The 23,029-nt window shown below is 41.8% G+C and overlaps 2 long non-coding RNA genes across 3 annotated transcripts; one reads left to right on the plus strand and one right to left on the minus strand.

Annotated features, from left to right (window-relative positions):
* Nucleotides 1-8,523: 8,523 nt before the first annotated feature.
* Nucleotides 8,524-14,547, minus strand: LOC144320982 (uncharacterized). Of its 2 annotated transcripts, XR_013386605.1 has the most exons (4): nucleotides 14,269-14,547; nucleotides 14,021-14,063; nucleotides 12,766-12,967; nucleotides 8,524-8,687 (listed from the first exon to the last, which is right to left on the minus strand). It is a non-coding gene; the product is annotated as an uncharacterized LOC144320982 (long non-coding RNA). The 2 variants fall into 2 exon arrangements; XR_013386604.1 differs by lacking the exon at nucleotides 12,766-12,967 and having other exon boundaries at nucleotides 14,269-14,538.
* A 76-nt stretch (nucleotides 14,548-14,623) lies between these two features.
* Nucleotides 14,624-22,959, plus strand: LOC144320979 (uncharacterized). The gene is made up of 3 exons (XR_013386595.1): nucleotides 14,624-14,799; nucleotides 14,928-15,075; nucleotides 20,580-22,959. It is a non-coding gene; the product is annotated as an uncharacterized LOC144320979 (long non-coding RNA).
* The last annotated feature ends 70 nt before the right edge of the window (nucleotides 22,960-23,029 follow it).

Here is a 23,029-nt window from a genome sequence, read left to right on the forward strand (position 1 = left end):
CCTTTGATGGAGCGCCTGCGATGACAGGGACTCTTCCATATTATATCTAGCATAACTCTCACTGTTATACATAAATTATTTCCATTATTACATAAGAAAAGGACTTTAGGGAAGAGATGCAGAGTAATCCAGGAAGCTTAAACAATTTAACAGTGTTTTTCTTCTACAAAATCTTTTTTTTCTGATTCTATGGTGACTTGCACCCCCTTTTAACCAATACAGATGAAAAGAGGTTTCCCCAATTACTTTGGGCTTTATATTAGTGATGTCCTATGTGTTCATGGTGAAAGTATACTCATTTTTTAATTGAAATATAACTGACATAGAACATGGTATAAGTTTAAGGTATATAATATGTCGATCTGATACATTTACATATTGCGAGATGATTCCCACATTAGCATTAGCTAACACCTCTATTACTTCACAGATAGACTCCTGTTTTAAAATGCTACAAGAGGGGCAGCCCTGGTGCACCAGCGGTTTAGCACCGCCTTCAGCCCAGGGCCTGATCCTGGAGACCTGGGATCGAGTCCCATGTCAGGCTCCCTGCATGGAGCCTGCTTCTCCCTCTGCCTGTGTCTCTGCATCTGTCTCTCTGTGTGTCTCTGTCTCTCTCATGAATAAATAAATAGAATCTTTAAAAAAAATAAAATGCTACAAGAAGGAAAAGCAGAAAGAAGGGTTCAGTCAAAAAGTCCTTATTCGTTACCCAGAATGTGCTGATTAAGGTACTGAGCCCCGGGGCCATGATTCCTGTGCTTTCGTGCCCTTTAAGTCCTGTTAGAAACTCCATGAAGAGGCCAGTGGAGGAATGGCCCCTCTGCCAGGTCGAGGGAGTTTGTCAGCCAAGCACCAGGGTCTTGGAGTACGAAGGAAAACGTCTGAGCTCTCGTAAAGACTAGGCCAAAAGTAGCCAGCTGTCAGAGGGGATTTGGGGCAGGAACTTCAGAAAGAAGGGATTACATCACTCATCACACAGAGATGGGAAACACCATGATTGTTCACAGACCCATGCGTCTATTTTGAACATGCGTCAGTGTGAGGGAGTGAGGACATGGGACAAAACTCTTTCAGGGGCCATGGTGGCAGGTTTTATGCCAGGGTTAAGAGTTGGATTTTGGAGTGGTTATTCCTTAGGCAAACAGGAGAGGCTCTTCATCTGGACGCGACTGGACTCAGAGGCCCAGGTGGGAGCTAGACGAGCGCAGCTGTGGATGGGAAGACCACTTCTAGAAGCCTTTGGAAGAGCAGTTCACAGGGTTTGGTGACTGACGGGTGGGCAGAAAGGAAGAGGCAGGTCCAGGGTTTGGGAGACCACACGCTGCGTTCACTTTGGGACAAGGAGATGGCGAGGTGCCTGGGGTGCAGCCTGGAGCCGGGAACGGGCGGTCTCAGTCGTTCACCTGTGTCGATGCTGTTTCAACTAGGAAGTACACACAGCCGCATATGTGTCAGCAGGTTCACGTTCTCCCGTCCGATCTTAGTTCCCGGTGCTGATGGTTGCTGCTGTGTCAGCTGCCCTGCCCAGATACTTGTCTTGGGTCAAACATGATCCTGGTTGTTTCTGTGGATGCTTTGGGTCAGATTCACATTTAAATCCATAGATGTTGAGCAAAGCAGATTACTCTCCCTAATGTGGTGGGCCTTGTCCAATCACTTGAAGGCCTTAACTGGATGGACTACTATTCTACTATTCACCCCCCAAGCAAGCAGCAATCTGCAGTGGGCAGCCTTTAGACGGGAGCTTTGCCCCTTCCCCGTCTTACAGCCTGCCTCTTCCGATTCTGGACTCACCAAACATCTACCAATGCGTGAACCAATGCCGTATGACAAGTCTCTCTTTCTCTCTCTGTCCCTCCATGTGTGTGTCTCTCTGTCTCCATTTTTCTGTGCCTATCTCTCTCGCTTTGTCTCTGTCTTCATCTCTCTCTGTCTCTCTGTCCCTTTGTGTGTCTCTCTATGTCTGTCTCTGTCTATCTCTTTCTCTGTTTATCTTTGTCTCTGTCTGTCTCTCTCTCTGTCTATCCCTGTCTGTCTGTCTCTCTCTCCTCCCTGCTCAGGATGAGCACACACTCGGTTGCTTCTGTTTTCTCTGGAGAAGTCTGACTTCTCTGTGGCTGGTGTGTGGGTTATAGATTTCCCCTACACACTTGCAATCACACACTCGCTTTCACAAGAGGCCGCAATAGAAGTAAAATCATGGCCCCTCGCAGTGGAGACCACCGGGGGCAGAGAGCGACGTTCCATCGTTTCCCTCACGCTCGCTGCCACTTGTGTTTTTCTGTTTTGGGAGTTGTGTTTCCGGTCTCTGGGATTGTTTTTGTTCGAGGAATATGAACTAAGTATATAAACTTTCCGGTGTATATACTTCAAATCCTTGCCTTTGAACTGCTTTGACTGCCTTTCCTCGTGTGTCTAGGCGCACACAAATTCCACGTCTTCTACTTCATTAATCGTCATTTCCTTCATGGCCTTGTGCTTAGGATGGCTAGCTACCTTTTCCCAAGATTTTTAAAGAAATTTCATCCTTTTATAGTTTGACTTTCATATTTTAATCTTTGAGATACGGTTTAGGTATGAGAAAAGGCAGGAACCCATTTTTTCAAACACGATTGTAGCCGGCACTCTCACCAGAACTTTCCATGGCTCACTAGTTTCTTTTTAAATCTCTGAAGTTGAGTTTATTAAGATAACACCAGCTGAAGCTATTCCTTTCTCTTCTAAACACCAGCTCATCTTTCCCTGGCCTCACCGTTTCCTTTGTTTACATTGTCCTGTTCTTGGAAGGTCAGAGTCATAAAGCTCTTTCTGGCTGGTTTCACAGACAAGCCGGATTAAAGAAGTTTATTTTGCTGAATAAAGAACCATGTACGATTCTCCATAAGAAACAATGATGCTGAGACCTTTGCTGTCAGCCCCTCTGATGAGTGCACCCCAAAGCTGTGGCTGGATGGCCCCATGAGAGAGACCTCTCAGTGCTGACACCCCCACCTGCTTCTCTGCAGCCAAGGACAGCGTGGGGTGCTTGTGAAGAGCTTCCCAGAGCGCTGAGCCACTGTGAACCCCAACGCAGGCACCCCCGTGCCAGCAGCCCTGCATCCGTGGGGCCACTGCCAGGCCTAAGAAAGCCTCCCCCACCCCGACTCTTCAGCGGTGGCTCACTGGTGTAGCAGTGGGCAGCTCACAAAGTAGGTTGGCAAATCTTACGGTAACCCCTAAACCCCCATGAGCCAGAGGAGAGAAACCATCATGTTTCGTGGTGCAGTTGGAGGATGAAGGCACAGAGGGAATGGAGTCAGGCCTGGTCTCCAACTGAGCTCACTAATGATAGGGGTTCCATTCTCAACACTCCTGGAAAAATGAAAGAAAATACTCAAGGTGTGTTTTCTCCCACCATAGCTTGCACATAATGGGCTCACTGGGGACAGTAGGCAGCCTTGCCAGACATGACAGAGGGTCACTTCCTTTAGCACTCATCAATCCCCACTATCAGTGGTTATGATGGAAACAAAGGCCCTGACCTTTCCCGTGTGCTCATCCCAGCAGATCCAACACCCGTGTCCATCAGCATGGCTGTCCCTTGGCCCCAGAGCTCCTCCATGTCCTGCCTCTGGTCGGCTGCCATGGCCTACACCTGATTCCACCCGGACTCCAGCCGCACCCTTCCCCTCGCCAGCAGATAGTCTCTGCACCCCAAACCTAGAGTGCATGTCTTAACGCATCTAGTGTTAAGGACCCAGTATGGAAGGAGACAAAGCCATGGGTGATAACCCTCTATGTGGTTCCAGCCCAATGGGGCTCAGACAGCCAAGGCTGGGCCAGCGTGCACATGTCCAGAATCTAGGAATTGGGATGTTTTCAGACACAAAGACAGCGGTCAGGGAAATCCCAGGTCTGACACAGAAAAGATATAATTTGCATTTCCCTAAGGACTAATGAGTTTGAATATTTTTTGGATATCTTCTTAAAACCTTTTTTTTTTTAATTTTTATTTATTTATGATAGTCACACAGAGAGAAAGTGAGAGGCAGAGACATAGGCAGAGGGAGAAGCAGGCTCCATGCACCGGGAGGCCGACGTGGGACTCGATCCTGGGTCTCCAGGATCGCGTCCTGGGCCAAAGGCAGGCGCTAAACCGCTGCGCCACCCGGGGATCCCCTTAAAACCTTTTTTAACTTTGCAACTGACACATGAAAAATTGACTTTTCTGGTGTTCCGTTGCATGCATTTTAATACACGTACTGCTCTGTGCAACCACCACCACAACCAAGATACAGAAGGTTTCCCAGTGTGCTCAAGTCTCAACCATATTCTCCTTTGTGGTCACACCTGTCCCTCACTGCTAACCCCTGGCCACCCCCCTATCTACCTTCTGTTGATAAAGTTTGCTCTTTTCCTCATGCCATGTGTCTTACTAACGGGTAACATGTTGTTTTTCTCTGACTGCATTCAAGATCTTTCTTGAACATGATCTGAGATACATTTTGTAGAGTGTACCCTCTGACACATTTCCTGAGCTTCTGGATTCCCTAAGTGTATGTCTTTTGACCAAGTTCCCGCAATTGCTTATTTCCTACCCTCTGCTTTGTCTTGACCAAGTTTAGTGAACTTGCTCCCCACCCCCTGCCCGACAGATCCTGACCTCGGCAGGCCCTCATGTCTGAGCAAGAGCACTGTGGTGGAAGTGCTCCTTGTGAGGTTGTCCTGGGAGGCGGTGGACCATGGGCAGACGTCCTCCCTCTAGGCCCACTGCTCACTTCTGCTTTGTCCAGCTGCCCCTCCAAAGACTTTGCTTATTTCTGCCTGCCGCCTCTGTACCCTATAAAAGAAAACCCTTTTTCTGTATGATTTTGAGACATCCCAGATTTCTGAGATCAGAGCATTCTCCCCAGTGCAATAATCTTGCTTTCTAATTAAAGTCTCTCCTTATGTAAGTCCAGACTTATTTTAATTTGACTCTTTTGATAAATCTGGGAATTTTCGGTTACTATTTCTTCAAATATCCCCCCCTCCCCGTGTACTGCACTCTTACTTTTCTGCAACTGGAGCTTGGGGGGTGGCCTGTGCACTGGGTTTCTTGGTGCTGCATGGAGGGCCCTTGAGGCTCTGTTCAGCGCTCCTTTTTAGTCATGTTTCTCTCTTTTGCACAAACTGGCTAATTTCCATCTTGGCACTTCCTGACGTCCCTCTGTCCTTACCAGTCGGCTGCCATTCAGCCCGTCCCATGGATTTTTTTATTTTGGCAGCTGCATTTTTCAACTGTGAACTTTCCATTTGTTTTTTTATATTTGTTTTTCACCCCCTTTGGTTTTCTAGCTTTCTTTTCCCTTCAAAATTGTCTGCACTTTCATCTGGGACTGTGGCTAGCACAGCGGTCTTGAGGTCTTTGGTCTGAAACTACTGGCTGTGCTGTCTGGAGAAGTCTCAGTCTGCACTGTTGCATGCCTCCTCCTCAAGCTCAGAGGTGACAGGATTTTTCTCTGGGCTGGGCTTTGGGGCCACACTCTTGATCCTCCTCCCCTGGTCCTGGGCCACCTTCTGTCCCTGGGCCCTAGGGGCTAGGGCCCTAGTCTCCTCACCTCTATGTGAATGCTGTGGCCTTCTGCACCCTGGTCCAAGCAGTGAGAGGACACGGGGTGGCAGTGGCAGCAGAGACATTGCCCTGCCCTACTCGGGTCTCCCCTCTTCCAGCCACAGAAACAATTTTCCTGGCTCTGAGTTGCTCCCAAGGTGGTACTCTGCATGGAGGCCATCGGGAAGGGACCACAAAGGAACCTGGGGACATCCCTGCTCTCTCGGCCCCATAAGAAGGTACTTTCCACTCCTCTTCCCATGGTGTTCGAGAGGCAGGACCACACACACCTACTGCAGACCTTTTCTTGGATGAAATAAATGCACTGTTGATTCCTATAATCTCTACATTTTCAGGACTCCTGCAACTGTTGACCCTTTTATGTTTTAAACCCTGTTAAATAGCATAAAAGGCACTCATGATCATGACTGGCATTGCTTGAACTCTGATCCAAATGTTCAAAGACAGAAAATTAGTTTTTGCCACTTTAGTGTGGTTTTTAAGCTCCAGATATTCCATCGTGTTATGTATATGGGAACCCCTGCAGCCAGGTGCCTCTTGCTATTTTAGCAGGGTGAGGTGAGCACGGGGAGGGCACAGGGTGTGCATGTGCAGATGCTTAAAAATATATAGAGGTAAAACTGTCCTCTCCACATCACTAAGTGACACTGCATATCTGTGATTATACCACTAATGACAGGCCATGTGAGTCTTTGGCCATTCATGAATAGTAATAAATATACATACACACACACATATAAACTGCTGGCATGGCTAAACATATATATATATATATATATATATATATATATATATACACATTTATATAATATAAATATATATATAATAAATCACTATACACAGACATATATAAACACATATATATGAGAAAGCAGAAAGAGAGGGGTCTCAGGACTCCTCTGTCCCCATCCACTATGGGTTCTAGGCTATTTTTGAACTCCGTCAAGTGGTGCTGGAAGGAACGGAAATTGATAACCGCACTCGTGGTCTGATGGAGCTTGGAGCCTTGCTGTCCTTCCCCAATCGACCCGCAACCATTCACCTTTCCAGATTTCCAGATGGCTGCTTTGTGCTCTCTGCCCAGGATTTATGGTGGAGTTCTGTGGGAGAGACCCAGGGGAGGGGGCCTACTCCATCTTTCTTGGAATCAGCACCAGATTTTATTCCTTGAGGTATCTGCTCAAGTCCTCACTCAATCTCTCCTTTTTACTTAAAAATAAACCGGATGGTTCACTCGAACTGCTAATGGTTCTTTGAACCCCACGCGTCTCGCATCAGATTTACATATGCAGGATTTTCTCAGACTTCTGTCCTTCTGTTCTTGAACATGTTCTACCTTTAGAGGGATTATTTTTAACATCCATCCCATTTTCAAAAAAGAAAGTCAGATGTCCTCTAATATGAAAGCAGACAAGTGAGAGTCCCTTTGGAAGGATACGGAAGACAGTGGTCGCAGGATGCTGGCACTGGCTTCTTATACCTGAGCCTGATTTCTGGGTTCCCCATTGGCTCCATCCAGAGAGCCTGGAACTGCGGACTTCCCTGTCTGCGGCTGTTTACACAACTGTACCCACATACCTAGTATCAAAAAGATTATGAAATTAAAACATGAACTCCCTTATGCACTTTTCTAAACATATATGGATATGTAGGTAGGCAGAAGAAACAAATAGTACGGTTTGAAAAAAATTCACTTAAAATAGCTCAGAGCTCCTACAGGAAGACGTCATAAATTCTAGTGCCCGTTATTGCTATTGATAGAAAAGATGGACCTAGATTTACTTCTTTGATATTTATTTCTGAGTTTCTTGTTTCTTCTTTGCAGATGTTAGACATATTAACAAATGGACATGCTCCTTATCCAATATCTTCTCCAGTAGCTTCCATGATATCTTTTCCATATTATTGTTCCAGGGAAGCTATCTGTAAGCATCCCCCTCTTGCAAAAGATGAAAATTGCTGCAGTTTCTCCTCTTAATGAAGGATATTAGAATTTTAAAAGGATCATTGTTTTTTTTTTAATGTGTGCAACATTCATCACGAAGGGAGGTATAGATAGGAAGTAAGATAGTGAGTATATCTAGTGAGGGGTTTTATTGGTAAGATCCAGAAGTATTATGTCCAAATACCCATGGTTTTTACGGCAATCAGTGTCATGTAATGAGACCTTATTATTGGCTATGATGTCAATAGTCTATGTTATTACTTTAGAGCATTTTAATTCAGGCCAAATTTGTGGATGTTTTCCTTTCTAATCTGCTGACAGTGGACATAGCAATTATGATGTGTGAGAGAATTCTCCACCTGGCAACCGCAGTTGCCATGGTGATGACCGTGTGGGCAAGGAGGGCCCTGACTCACTGTGCTTTCTCTGCTCGGCTTCCCCACCTCCAAAAGGGAGGAATGTGCATCGGGCTGAGGATTGCTGCTCATCTCAGGCTCCTTTGTTATTTCTGAGCTCAGGCGGGTAGGGGAAGTCAGTGTGGACCTGCCTTGTTGAAAACTGCTTCTCCACCAAAGGGGATGGGTGATCTGTTTTGCTAAACTACCATCTGCCATAAAACAAAGAAACACTGATCTTATATCATAAAAACACCAGGATGGCTGTGGTATGGACACTGAGGCACGATTAATACTGTGTTCTCCATGATGGGGTTTATTTATTTATTTTTTAAGATTTTATTTATTTATTCATGAGAGACACACAGAGAGAGGCAGAGACAGGGGAAGCAGTCTCCATGTAAGAAGCCTGATATGGGACTCGATCCTGGGACTCTGGGATCATGCCCTGAGCCGAAGGCAGACGCCCACCCACTGAGCCACCCAGGTGTCCCCGTGATGGGGTTTAAACAAATGTTTATGCTCAGCGTTCTTCACCATATTTCAGCTACCACAGTGGTCTTGAATCAAAGAAAACATACTATTGATAAATTTCAAAACTACTTTTATTCCCCGGCTGTGAGTTCAGTATTTTTAAAAATCCTGTCAGTTCGGAGATGTCCAGGCGATTTGAAGTTGGGACTCCATGCCCCAATCTAGGAGCTCTGAGACCTCAGGAGATGACTTAAGTTCTCTGTGGCTTCATTCTCTCCTATATAAAGAGAAAAAAATAGTAAGGTTGAGATGAGGATTGAATATGAATGTATGTTAATGTATTTAAAACCACTCCCGTAGAGTAATCAGTAAATGAGTGTTTGCTATCATCCTCATTAGCTGTCCCAGTCCTGTGGAAGAGTGCCAGTGTTTTCCTAGGCTCTGTGGGGAGTGACGTCCCTTGGACACCTTGGTCTTCTGTCTCATCTTCTCTTTGGAGTCTGAGATGCAGGCGACAGCCACTGGAAGCCTTGTTCCAAGTTTCTCACTTAGATGGAGCTAATCCTGTCAAAAATACTGAGTTGAGGGCTTTTCTTTTAACGACGGGAGAGAGTAACATGAGTAAGTGTGTCTCTCCTGGTGACTGGGACTTTCTTCCTGGGGGACCATCCCAAGGTCTACCTTGGAGAGTGAATTGACAGGCTCATTGGTCTTCAGCTGAACGGTCCTCCCCAAATTAATCAGAACTAATGTGGAGATCATTTGGTGCTCCATCTAGCTCTCACGAGATGTCGAGCTCAGGTGAGAGGAAATTATTTACTGGGTCTCTCAAAAATCTACCCTTGTTGTTAACAGTTTATATTTAATTCATTTGTCTTATTGACTCCATATATACATTTATCAGAACAAGCCATAGAGATCCAGAGATCTCCATACATAATCGTGCAAAAATTTTTGTGGTGATGGTATGTTGTCTTGTTTTATTTCCTGGACTTATTTTAGAATTTTAGCCATTGGATTTTACTTTTCCTCTCGGAATACAGTTCAAGATTGTCAAGGACTTTCTGAGTCATGGCAGTGTAGTTAGTCATTGAATTGTGTTTTAATGACTCCAGTGAATTCATTATTATGTTGTGATAAAGCTCAGAGAAGATAAAACATCTAGATTGCCTACTGAAAGGACACAGGTATGGGGATGCATCTAGAAAAGGGGACGAAGCAGCTGCCACAAAGTGCTGGAGAAATTTAGGGAGGCACTTCTATAAAGCTGGCAAGGCAGGTCTAAACCCATGATGCTGACTCCCACTGATCCCAGAAAAAGTTGAATTTATCAAAGGTTGACCACTCAAACAGGAAAACAAAAGCTCTGTATTTCCTTATTCCTCATGTTTCTTCATTAGGCTGATGATATACTTGTAGATCTGTGTGTAGCCACCCCAGTAGGACCACAAGTGTTCCATGCTCTTAATTCCTTTTTAATCCCCTTCCCCTGCTCCGGGCTCCAGTGATTTTAATAGCATCCAGTTTCCTAGGCTTGACCTGCCCCACTGAATAAGCATACTCTCTACAAACTAAATTATTTTGATTACCAATGTATTTTAAATTTTGTTCTGTTTGGTGGGTGGCTTCTGTTTTTTTTTCTGCTTTAAATACATAGCCTGTTACTACATATATCTCTAGTTCAAGGAGTCTCAAAGGGTTTGCTCTCCAGACATCTTTACACTCTTAAAAATGAAGATTCCATAGAGCTTCTTTTTACCGTATTACGTCCATATTAGAAACTAAAAGTGAGAGCCTTAAAAGCTATTAATTTATTTGAAATGACAATAAAAACCATTACACATTAACGTATATATTTTGTCATATTTTTATAAAAGATAACTATATTTACAAAAATTAGTGTCAAGAGTGAGTGGAATTATTTTCCACTGTTTTGGTTTTGTTTTTCATTTTTCCTGCTATCTTTAATGTTAAGCTCTAAAGATATTTGGATTCTTGCATATGTTTCTGCAACCAATTTGTTGTAATATGTTGTTTTATTTGAGGTATATGAAGACATTTTGGTCTCAGCTACGAATATGATTGGAAAAGGGAGGAATATTCAAATAGCCTCATCAGCTTGTTGTGGATATTCTTTGTTGGTACTCTAACAAAACTTGACAAGTAGTGGTTTCTTTCTTTCTTTCTTTCTTTCTTTTTTTTTTTTTTTTAAGATTTTATTTGTTCATTCATGAGAGACACACAGAGAGAGGCAGAGACACAGGCCGAGGAAGAAGAAGGCTCCTCGCAGGGAACCCGATTCAGGACTCGATCCCAGGATCCTAGGATCATGCCCTGAGCAGAAGGCAGATGCTCAACCAATGAGCCACCCAGGCATCCCGACAAGTAGTAGTTTCTTAAAGGTGAGTTGCACTGTGGAATCTGAAACCATGCCAATTAACTGTTCATATTCATTTACATAAAATCCACTGGTCTGTCTTACACTGAAAATGAATTGTTTGCCCATGTGTGACAGCGGAACATCATATATCGGTTGCCTCAAAACTCTTGATTCCCTGACTAATGCAGATCTTCCAAATGTTGACACGTTTGATTCTGCACCATCAAAACACACCCATTAGGATCTCACCACACACATCATCAGAGAAGTCTGTTAAGTATTGGGAAGCTGTCAAAAATCCGAGATTCTAATTTTCATTTGAAAGTTCAAAGCTTACTATTGGACACAGATAATGTCGGTTATGTTCCCCAAATTGACAGGTCCATTTTGTTCATTTTGCAGAAAATGTCTCCCAAAATCCAAGTCCAATGACTGTGGCTAATCTCTCAGTGGTTCTATCAAGCAGAAATGGTGCTCCACGAAAAATGTGCTGTTACCGCACAAGTGATTTCCTTGAGACTCTATCCCCAGTGGGCCCTAGTGAGTTCCACGGATGCTTCCCATTTCCCCACACACAATATTACAGAAGCACACCTACAGATTGAGCTTTCATAACATTAATGCCTTTTACTGTTACATTCTTAAGTAGAACTGCACTTACTTCAACGTGCATGATAGTAGTGGGGAATGTAATGTCTGCAATAGAGCTTGAAGCCATTGCTTGGTTTCCACGGAGGCTTTGGCTACTTTATCCCCACATGGCTTTGGAATATCATTGCAATTACCAATACAGTGAAAAAAAAAAAACCCAATGATCACCTTCATTTTCTTATGACAATAGCTTTGGCCTCATGAATTCTCTGTAAGAGGTGGGATCCTTTAGGGTCCTCAGATCACACTGGAGAACTGATGATTTAGCAGATGCCTTTACCTGCTTAGTCTTACAAATGCTTTGACTACTTGGTAAAACCTATCTACTTCTAGAGCAGTGACATTATAAGATAAAAGCACTGAGACTTGAAAGAGGAAATCATCGTAGTGCTGGGATACAGATGAAAAATTTGATTCAATATTTAATGCTTATTTTTTTAAAAAAATAAATTTATTTTTATGTATTTATTTTAATTTTTTAATAAATGAAAATTTTAAATTTCAATAAACAGATACACAAATTAAACCATATGAGTTAACAATAAAACCTTTAGTTTTATTGTTATTTTTATTTTTATTTAAAAAAAAAAAAAACTAGGATGTCACAGAATGACTAGAAAAAATTCCAAGCGTTCTATCTCATTGTAACACAGAATAATTATAAATATGACAAGAAAGGACTTCCACTCACATTTATCTACTAGTGTGTTCTTACTGTAGTTAAGGTAAAGGGCTCTTAAGAATGCTTTAGGGCTCTCTGTTACCTGTGTAACACAGTATAACGTCATGTTTGGTAGATTATATTTTTGAAACATCCATGTCATAAGTCTTCCCATTATTGAAAGATTTTCCATTAAATTCCTAAAGAGAACATATAGCTTTTGATGGCAGCTATAACTTTCATCAAAGTCCAATAGGCAGAATCAGAGAAGTAAGGCTGACTGTCATTATTTGCCCAATGACCTTATCTAGTCACATTGGTAATAAAATTCCTGGGGCAACTGACCCTCCTTTCTCATTCCTGAAACAACTTGTACAAAGAAGAGGAGTCATCCGATTTTTCTTGCTGGGCTTTTGTCTGATCTGTAGGTATTTTCAAAGAAACAGTTGTAGGTTTTGATAATTGTTTCTATCATGTAATTCTTTAACCCTCTGCTCTCTAACTTTTCCTGTTTTCTTATTTTATGGTATTTATACAAATTTACCAAAATATATGTATGTGTCCATCTTTTTGGTTGTTATTAAATTTTTGGTCCTTAAGAATTAAAAAAAAAAAAATATATATATATATATATATATTGTTTAATTCAGGTTGTCTTCTGACCTGACAACCGTGCATTTCTTTCTGCAGATTGCTTCAGCTCTCCCAGTCTTCTTGATCCATCATGCTTTGTTTCATTGAGTCGTTGGCATTTCGTAAAGTTCTTTTTAAATTTCCACCCACGGGGTATGTGATCACATGCTTTAGTTTTTCACATGCACCAGCACGCACACGGAGATTCAGTGCCAGGGGGTTTTGAGCCTTACTGAAGAAAGACATACCTGCCTTGAGGTCATGAAGATAAGCCCTATTCTAAAAGTTCCACAGTGTTAGCTATTTTTTTCGTTCCCTTAATCCACCTGCAATCAATTTTCTATGTACTCGTTCTTTTAAGGTCTGAGTCACTGCATTTTTCCCCCAACAGAGTTGTCCCAGCACCATTTATCAGAAGGGCTATTGCAGTCCCCATTTTATCAATAAGAATAGTGGAAAATAACATTATAGAGGAGCCTCTATTTCTGTGAAGCTTACGTGGTTGGTCTATTGGACTCTCCAGGTGCAAGGACTGCACCCCCCCCCCAATTACTCTAGCATTATGATAAACTTCAGTATCTGTTAGAACATGCCTCCCAGCATGTTTTCATTAAGCATAGCTTGACTGTTCTTGGCCATTTGTATTTCCATTTATAAATTTTAAAATTAGCTCACCAAATTCTGAACAAGAATCAGGGATTTTCATTGTTGATACGCTTTGGTGGAAAGTGATTTATTTAAAATAACGAGTATTCCAGTCTTTGAACTAATGATATCAAGTGTTTAATCTCTTACTATTTTTCTTAGTATGGGTTTGAATATTCTCCATGAAGTTTTGTCTATGCTTTCCTTAGATAAATTCCTGGATACTTGTCTTTGTCACACTATTATGCAATATATAGTCTCTTTAATACCACTATTTTTTAGTTCTGTATGGTTGGCATATAAAAATACAGTTGAGTTTTGTACATTGAGTTTGTATCTAGTAACATTAAGAAGCTTCTTTTTTTCCTGTTACTTGCCATGGTTTGCCTATAGATTACTTTAGAGTAACAGCATGTAAAATGATGTCATCTGGTAATAAACATTGGTTGTTCCTTCCACACCCATCTTTGCATCTTTTGTTTATTTATTTGTGACTGAACAGGCCAGTATCTTCACTATAATACAATTTAATAATCAAAAGCTATACTTTTTTTTTCAAGTTCTGGATCTCAAAGGAAAGTTTAGCTGAATTTTTTTAAATTTAGCCCATCTTCTTGAATTCCAAACCAGAAATTTTTACCTTTCAATGTCTTCTGTTGATGAATTTTCTAAGATATAATGCCCTGTAAAATAAGATCAAGTACAGATGTTACCCTAGCAGTCTGCCGTGGGCAATTCTCTTGGCATTGCACCACTCAAGCGAAGGTATGGGCAGCTGTGAGATGCCCACTCCCAGAAAGTGTGGAACTCAAGCCCTCCTAGAACCAATTATTTTCTACCACATTGTTTGTTTCACAAAATCAACCAGTGGGAAACCCCATCAGTAACCATTGGAAAGAAGCATTCTCCGTAGTTCAAGTTTTCAGCATACTCAGCTGCTGTAGGCCTGGAGCTCTCAATCAAAAAAGCCAACATCCCTGAGCCGAGTGTTGTTCATTGCTCCAATGAAACATTTTCTACAGATGAGCACAGTTCATAAATTGGCCAAGAAATCCTGATGATTATGGCATGACTCACAGAGTTCCACTGCTGCCATCCTGGTGATGCTTTGACTGTTTACAAAAATGCCATTCACTCAGAATGATGCCTCTATATATGCCCTGCTTGAGACTTTTGACTTGTTTATGATGTAAGCTCAGAGGAACAATTGGACCCTTTGGCTCTGAGCTATAAATCCCAGAAGAGGGGGTACTCGAGTACATAATGTGGTACTGGCAGTCAGCTGAGACATGGCTTGAAACCTTCAAACTCTTCTCAAGCTCCTCGTATGAGGTATCAACTGGTAAAGGGTACCTTTGATTGCAACAAAAGCCCATATTATTGTTGTGGATCACTGTCGTGATACACAGAATATTCAAGGTGAGTTCATCTGAGAGATGGTTAGAATTAGGAGATTGAGTTCTCTATTTAGAACAAAATATAGAGGACAATTATATTTATCAGGGTCTAACTGGACTTTGGGATTTCTTACATGCAAAATGTTGAAGGCAAGTGGACTGAGGTGGTATCATCACATTGGTCAACGTTTTCCCCCAGAGTGACTCAGCCATGAGAAATATATTTTTTAATGCCATCAGATGATGAACGTTTTGGCAACATTTTCCTGAACATTCATTCAACAAGGTCACTGTGAAGGTGAGCAACATTCCTTGGTTTCCAGTCACATTGTTGAAAACCTGCTATTTACAAGTTCTGGTGTTCCTACTTCCACTTTTCTTTAATCAATGGGTTTTTAAAAGGGAACTTGCTCTCTGTTTAAATGTTTTGGCTCAGGGGTCATGTGAAAAGTTATACTGGCAGGCTACTGTTTTGTGAGATAGCTTCTGGGATTTAATGATTTGATTTCATTTTTTCATGCGTTAAATTTTCCACCATGATGAAGACCTGAGAGTTTGAAGACATGTGTATTCTTTGAAGAGATAATATTATTATTTATTTTTTCTGTTATCCAGGACAACAAAAGCTATACTTGGAGCATAAATTATTTTAAAAAAAGCATAGTCCCATTGCTGGGAAAGATGGTAGAAAGGGAACGGATGACAAAGAAAAAGAAGAGACTCTTAAACTCATTTTTCTTTCACAGAAGAGCAAATGCACATTTTCTTTGGATGTTGTAAACACACCTTTTTTTTTTGATGTTATAAGCAAGAAATATTTCCCTAATATATGCATAGACTTTGTACATGACAGATATATTTAAATGAGCCAGAGCCTCAGGTCAAGATCACTTTACTTTGGAAAAGCCATAGACATTCAAAGCTCTTGAAATCAACAGGAGATTCAGCAAGATCACACTGCAGAGCAAAAATAAATTTTCCTGGCTGAGCTGACATTTACAGAAGATTTCCCTCACGGCTGCAACAGAAATTGGCTGAGCCCAGTGCCAGAATCCAGAGCTAGTGCCTCGGGCCCTTTCCTGTTTTCTAGTCTGAAATTCTCTCTAAAAACTCCACTCGTTTTCACCCCTCAGTTACGCAGGTGTCTGTAAAAGAAAAATCAGGAATAAAAATAATAGGGTAATGGTAGAGACTTCCTGAACATTTAATATATGTATTTGAGGATGAAATCAGATCATTCATGTGAACGTCTTAACATAGTGTGTAGCATATAGCTAATGATGACTAAGCCCTCATTCTTTCCCTGCTTCTTATCTCTTGTTAAAAAACATTGAGTAGGTTGTGGGTGTTTTTTTTTTTTTTAAGATTTTATTTATTTATTCATGAGAGACACAGAAGAGAGAGAGAGAGGCAGAGACACAGGCAGAGGGAGAAGCAGATTCCATGCAGGGAGCCCGATGTGGGACTCGATCCCAGGACCCCAGGATGGTAGGAGGCTCAGTCATGGTCCACATGTGACACATCTGGCTCTCTGTCTAGCTTTATGGGTGACACAGATCCACTCGCTGAACTGGACTTATTCTGGATCCTTCTCTGAATTCGTTTGCATCAGCAGCTTGACCTGGTGATTCCTGTCGTCACTGCTCCGTCTCCCAGCCTTGCTGACCCCTGGCCCCCGTGCCTTTGGTGAGGGGCCTGCCTTTCCCAAGCACGTTTCTCATGCACACACTCACCAGGATGGGGTCCCTTGAGGAGACACCGTTTGTGCTCCTTGAGTGCACGTCTCTCTAGAAGCCCAGCACATAATTTATAAGCAAAATGGCAGAGTCATCTATTGAGGCTAATTTTTTTAAGGGCTTCTCTCGTAGATCATGATTATGTACTTGACAAGTGTTCGTAGGCCGATGGCCGTACGATGCTGGTATCTTACTGCACAGAATCTTTTGGTGCAGAAACCTCTGCTGTCCTCTACGGACTACGTGTTCTTTCTTTTGTTCATGTGGCCAGCTGTCCCGAACTTCACAGTCTAATCGCTGTGAAGTATACAATTTACATTTTGGAGATAAAGATAAACAGGCCAGAGATTCATCTTGGAGCCTTCAACTAAGAGTACAGACCCATCCAGCTCATCGTGTGCTCCGAGTCTTCTGTTGGGAAGAACCAGGTAGATTCATGAGAAACTGAGCACCGCTGGCTGTGTTCTCAGGTAATTTGTCAGACGCTTCATATTTTAATTATTATCTGCTTCATTTGCCAATACAGCAAGCAACTATCACGGGCTAGACCCCAAAAAGATGCCAGCACATCCAGGAAGATGCTATTTGTCACTGGATTCAATATGATAGCTACATTCACAGTTCCTAGAGCGACTAGAATCTTACTGCAATATCCTGAAACCTCCAGTTTCTCAGTAAAGCCTGGAGAGCTGCTGACCAGGCAGCTTCTGGGATGGTCTTCATCTCTGGAATTTCTTACTCTCCCTGCATTAAATTCCTGCGAATTCTGGAGCCAGCTGGAAGTTGCATGAATGTCAGAGCTACATGGAAGAGAGAATTTGTAGAGTAATAGTTTGATAACTAGGCAGATGTCAGATGTTCCATCTAATTTTTGTGGGGTCCTGTACAGCTTCAGATCTTCATGTATAAGCAGGAAATGAAAATCATGATTTATAAGATACTTGAATACTTGGGGCTTTTAAAAAACCTGCCAAAGAGGATGAGACAGGCAGACTGAAATCTTTCCCAAGGCCAAGAGAATATAAAAGTATAGATTCATAGCTGCTTCTTTCTATTATACCTTAACATTCAGCACTGAAAATACGCCTTTTTCTGCTGCTTATACGTGAAGGCAGGAATCTGGAAAGCCACATTGTAGTATGTGCAAATTGTACTAAACAGCTGTTTTTGTCACCCTCTATAAATTGAAAACAGAAACACAAAAAGGGTGTAAAAAATCGGCATTATAAAAAAAATAACTAACATTTACAGAGAACAAGTATATGTCAGGCACCCTGCATATGCTCAGAGTGAGCTCAGGAGGTAAGTGTACCTTTCATTCCCATTTTTGTAGGAGCAAAATCACTGCTCACTGGGGCTAGGTAAAGGCCTCCAAGTCATGAAGCTGAAAGTAGCTGAGCTAGAGAGACTATTCTCTCACCTCTAGAATAGTGACAAAATGGCGAAGCAAGAGTCACATCTTTTGACCCTTCTCTCGGCCTCTCTATCTTTCCTGGTGCCCCTCAGACCTCAAGATGAGTTTAGCCAACAGAGCTCAACAAAGGATGAGGGCAGGGGGAAGAGTAAGCTTGGGGTATTTACTTCTTCCCTGCAGGGACACTGAGTCAATTAGCATCTTGAGGGAGGTAACACCTCCTGCCAAGCCAGCCTCCCACCAGGCTTCCTCTTTATTTATTTATTTTTATTTTTATTTATTTATTTATTTTTATAATAAATTTATTTTTTATTGGTGTTCAATTTGTCAACATACAGAATAACACCCAGTGCTCATCCCGTCAAGTGCCCCCCTCAGTGCCCGTCACCCATTCACCCCGACCCCCCCCTGCCCTCCTCCCCTTCCACCACCCCTAGTTCATTTCCCAGAGTTAGGAGTCTTCATGTTCTGTCTCCCTTTCTGATATTTCCCACACATTTCTTCTCCTTTCCCTTATATTCCCTTTCACTATTATTTATATTCCCCAAATGAATGAGAACATACAATGTTTGTCCTTCTCCGATTGGCTTACTTCACTCAGCATAATACCCTCCAGTTCCATCCACGTTGAAGCAAATGGTGGGTATTTGTCGTTTCTAATGGCTGAGTAATATTCCTCTTTAGGTGCTACTACAGGGCTCCCCACCTGACCCCTTCAGGCTTGGCTGTGGCGACAACACCTGGCAGTTGCTAGCAATGGGGTACAGCCCTGCCCACTCAATTTAAGTGTCATTTCTTTCTTGCCAGCAGATCCACAGAGTTTCTCAGAATCATTTTAACAAAATTGAGAGGCAGGTACAGAGACTTCCCATGCACCCACTACCTCACACCTATCTGGCGGCCCCATTATCAACACACTGAACCAAAATGGTACAATATTTTTTTTTAACCAAGGATGAATCTATACTAACATGTCATCAGCTCCCCAAGCCCTACTTTGCACTAGGATTCTTTTGATGTTGCACATTCTGGGGGTTTGGACATGTGTATGACAAGTATCCATCATGATAATGTATGCCATATTTTCACTGCTTTAAAAATCATCCATGCCTGACCACTTGCCTTTCCCACTTTCACTGCTACTTACTGTCATTGTCTCCTGGGTTTTGTCATTTGCAGAATGTAATGGAGTTGGAATCACACAGTAGGACTGGCTTCTTTCACTGCATGATATGCATTGAGTTTTCTCCTCATCTTCCTAGAACTCAGTAGCACATTAATAATATTTTAGTGCTAAATAATACTCCATTGTCTGAAGGTACTGCAGCTTATCTATCTACTGAAATACTATTTATTTATGTACTGAAGGACATCTCGTTTGTTTCCAAATGTTGGCAATTATGAATAAAACCATTGGAAAAAAAAAAAAACCATTGGAGACATCCAAGTTAGGTTTGTGTGGACATAAAAATTTTCAACTCCTTTGGGTGAATCCCAAGGAGTGTGATGGTTGGACCCTCTAGTAAGGATACATTTAATTTTATAAAAAACCACCAAACAGTTTTCTGGGGTGGTTGTAACCACAAGCAATGTATGACACTCCTTCTTTCTCCATTTCCTCACCAGCATTTGGTGTTGTCACTGTTCTGGATGTTGGCCTTTCTGATGAGTGTGTAGTAATATCTCATTGCTGTTTTAATTTGCATTCCCTGCTGACATAAAATGTGGAGCATCTTTTCCTATGCTTATTTGTCACCTGCATATCTTCTTTGGTGAGGAGTCTGTTGAGGTCTTTGGCCCATGATAAAATGAGGTTGTCTGTTTTCTTACTGTTGAGTTTTAAGACTTCTTTTATATTGTGGATAACAGTTCTTTGTTGATGTCTTTTGCAAATATTTATTCCCAGACTTTAGACAAGTTATCTGAATATTTTTAAGGTTAAAAAAAACGAAGCAAATAAAATGACAATTGACTTCTCAGTAGTAGTTTAGATGACTCAGTCCATGACGGCCTGTTAGTACTAAAAATAAACAAATTCATCTGGGGAAATGTGCTTTTCACTCATCTCCTGATACATTTCCTAAGCTGTTGACAAATGCTAAACAGGCATCTTAAAATTCACATCTATACACCTCATAGAATTAGGAACCTAATAGCATATTCTACCAAATCACAGTGTTTGAGACAGTGTTCTATCCTGCTTCCCAATTAAATGTTGTCACAATGGGAATAGAACCTGGGGGAGAGGGAGGTGTGGGGTGGCACTGGGAAGCCATGCATTTAAAAAAAATGGCAGGAGAGAAAGGACATCTGCTTTCAGTCAAGAAGGGGTAAACATGAAACTAGGCCAAATGCTTTTCAAGCATGCTCCACTTCACATGGAAGATATACTACTGGTACTTAGACAATGTGTGAGTTTGGCCTGGAATATGCACAGAAAGTTAGGTTCTACTCTCCATTTCTTGGTCCATCTCACAGAATCTTAAGGACCCTCGATTCACCACTGGTTAAGGGTAATTCAACATTTATAACATAGTGCATTAGTCAAGGTCACAATCACAAAAGATTCAAAACATATAGTGGCTTAGCTGTTTAGCTGTTATAAAAACCTACTTAGTCAATTTCTAAGTCAGTGCTCTTGATCCCCTCTAGGTGGTCCTGCAGGGACCCGGGCTCTGTCCACCAACGGTGCTGCCATTTTCAGGGGGATGTGGCTCTCAAGCTCATACACCATGCTGTGTCCATGCCAGCCAGCTGGAAGGAAAAACAGCTTGGAAAATCATGCCTGGCTAGCATTAGGGTGCTGGACCTGCAAGGAGAAAGCACCACGCTACTTCCATTCTCTAGAATAGCCACATGGCCACATCTAATTCCCAAAGAAAAATGAAACTGCGATGTGGCTATGTGCTTGGTGAGAAAGGAGTCTTCTGAATGGCCAGCCCATCTCTCACATGTCTAAAGTGCATTAGCACCTTACAAGGAGCTCAGGTGCAAGAAGAGATTTCTGTTTCTTTTTATCTCATTTTCTCCTTTCCTTGTCAGCTTCCATCGAGGAAAACATGTAAATTGTACAAAAATGGAATGCCCAATACTTATCATTTATTCTTAAATATGCTGCAAGCCAAATTGCTAGGTATATGCATGAAACCACCATATTTGATTTTATCTGCTGAGAAAACCTACCCAAAAGACTCCCTGTGTGTGATCCAGAGATCCCTGGGAGTCCTCAGAAAAATTATCAAAATGTCCATTAACTCACATGAAATCTAAGCATTGTCTGATGATTATATAAATAACATTTTCACATATTCATGTCTTATTTTTTCCCAGAAACGGTAGCACAATCTAGTTAATGTCTTACTGAATTTATAGAGTTTTTTTTTTTTTGTCACCATACAATTACTTTTTTCTTTCAATTTAAAATGAAGTCTTATAATGCTTGGGAATCACATTATTCTGGATGATTACCAGCTGTCACCATTACTGAGGCTAAAACGACAGACTGTTTTAAGACATGAGTTAATTCAGATTTTTAAAAAGTCAATCAAATTCTTTCTTAGCCTTAAAAATCTCACAAATTCTTAAGTTCTCAAGACAATGTTTTTTTTTTTTTTTTTTTTCTCCAATATTTTTTCATCCTAAGTACTGAAAGGCATCAAAGCAAATTTCCTGTTAGGAGACATTCATTTATCTGAGCAAGAAATATCAAGACCATCGATTCCAACACAGATTTGCCCTCAGGTCAGGTCTCTTCAAGGAATACTCCCCTCTGTTCATCACTTACCACTCCTGTTAGTACTTTGATAAGTTTTGAGATGTATAATACTGTGTCGTGCACCCAGCTGCTGAAGACCCTCTCCACGGACTTCAAACCAACAAAATCACATTGTTAGCTGATACCCAAGAGTCCACCTGCTATTTACATGGCACCAAGTCCACCAACTGGTGGGTCTTCATGATGTGCGTGTAGCAGTATATCCTCCATGTCATTAAATGAGTATAAAAATACAACTTCACTGAAGTCACAGTTATACCAGTACCAGGAGCAAACATCTCTGAGGGTGAGTAGTGTGCAGAGCCAGGAGTCCAGAAAGTTACAGGGCCTTTGACTTTCCGTCTGGCATCTGGTTTCCATGAAGCTGAGAAATCAGAATCTGGCCATGAAGAGAGCAGACATGGAAGAGATTCCCTAAATGCTAGGATTTTTCAAAAATGTCTTTTTGCCATCATCCCCAAGGCAGATAAAGACAACTTACTGTGTCCCATCAATGAGCATTAGCACTTTACATCTTTATCAGTCAATGACCAGGCAATGAAGGCAGATTGCAAGAAATTATGATGCAGTGAAGGGAATTACGAAGGAACACTCCAAAGATGCTCCACGTCAGGGACTGGCCCCTGATTCTCTCTGGAAGCATAGACCCCTCTTGCCACAAAGGTACAATGCTCAGAGCAGGTGACAGCTTTCAAACAAGAAAGAGAATTGTAAGTAACCAATGAACTATGAGCTTGTCTTCTTGAACATTCCATCATTGTGTGGCAACCTCGATTCCTCCTGCAGAACCTAACCCAAACAGATATTTGTGAACAACTCCTGTCTAACATTAGACAGTACGATGAGCATTATAAAGCCACTCTTTAAATAAAATTCAGAGAACAGTATATTCCAAAAATCACAAAACATGTTTCATGATCATGGGACATGAGCTTCCTTAAGGGGGTTTAAGATCTTAAAAGCCTTCCAAATCTACTCATTGGGCAGTCAACAGCTATTGATACTATGGAATTATCTGCCTGAGTCTAAGTGAATGACTCCAACCTGAGAACTGTTCTCTTCCCCAAGTGGGAATGGGAAATACAAAATCATCAAGGATAATTTTTAACAACCAAATGCGAAGAAGCAATATCTCATAACACTCTCATTGAATTGCCTCTTAAAAGGCATTATGATATTTTTCTCTACTGAGTCCTGGGTTCCTTTTTGTGTCTGCAAATAGATTTTGAAAAAAAAAAAAAAAAAGGCCACCCTCATGGTTGTCACTGTTAATTAGCATCTCCCAAGTGCTGCTTCCTGCCTGGGGCGCTTGCCATTCCCTGCCAGG

The sequence above is a fragment of the Canis aureus genome, chromosome 1, assembly GCF_053574225.1.
Source record: "Canis aureus isolate CA01 chromosome 1, VMU_Caureus_v.1.0, whole genome shotgun sequence".
NCBI classification, from domain to species: Eukaryota; Metazoa; Chordata; class Mammalia; order Carnivora; family Canidae; genus Canis; species Canis aureus.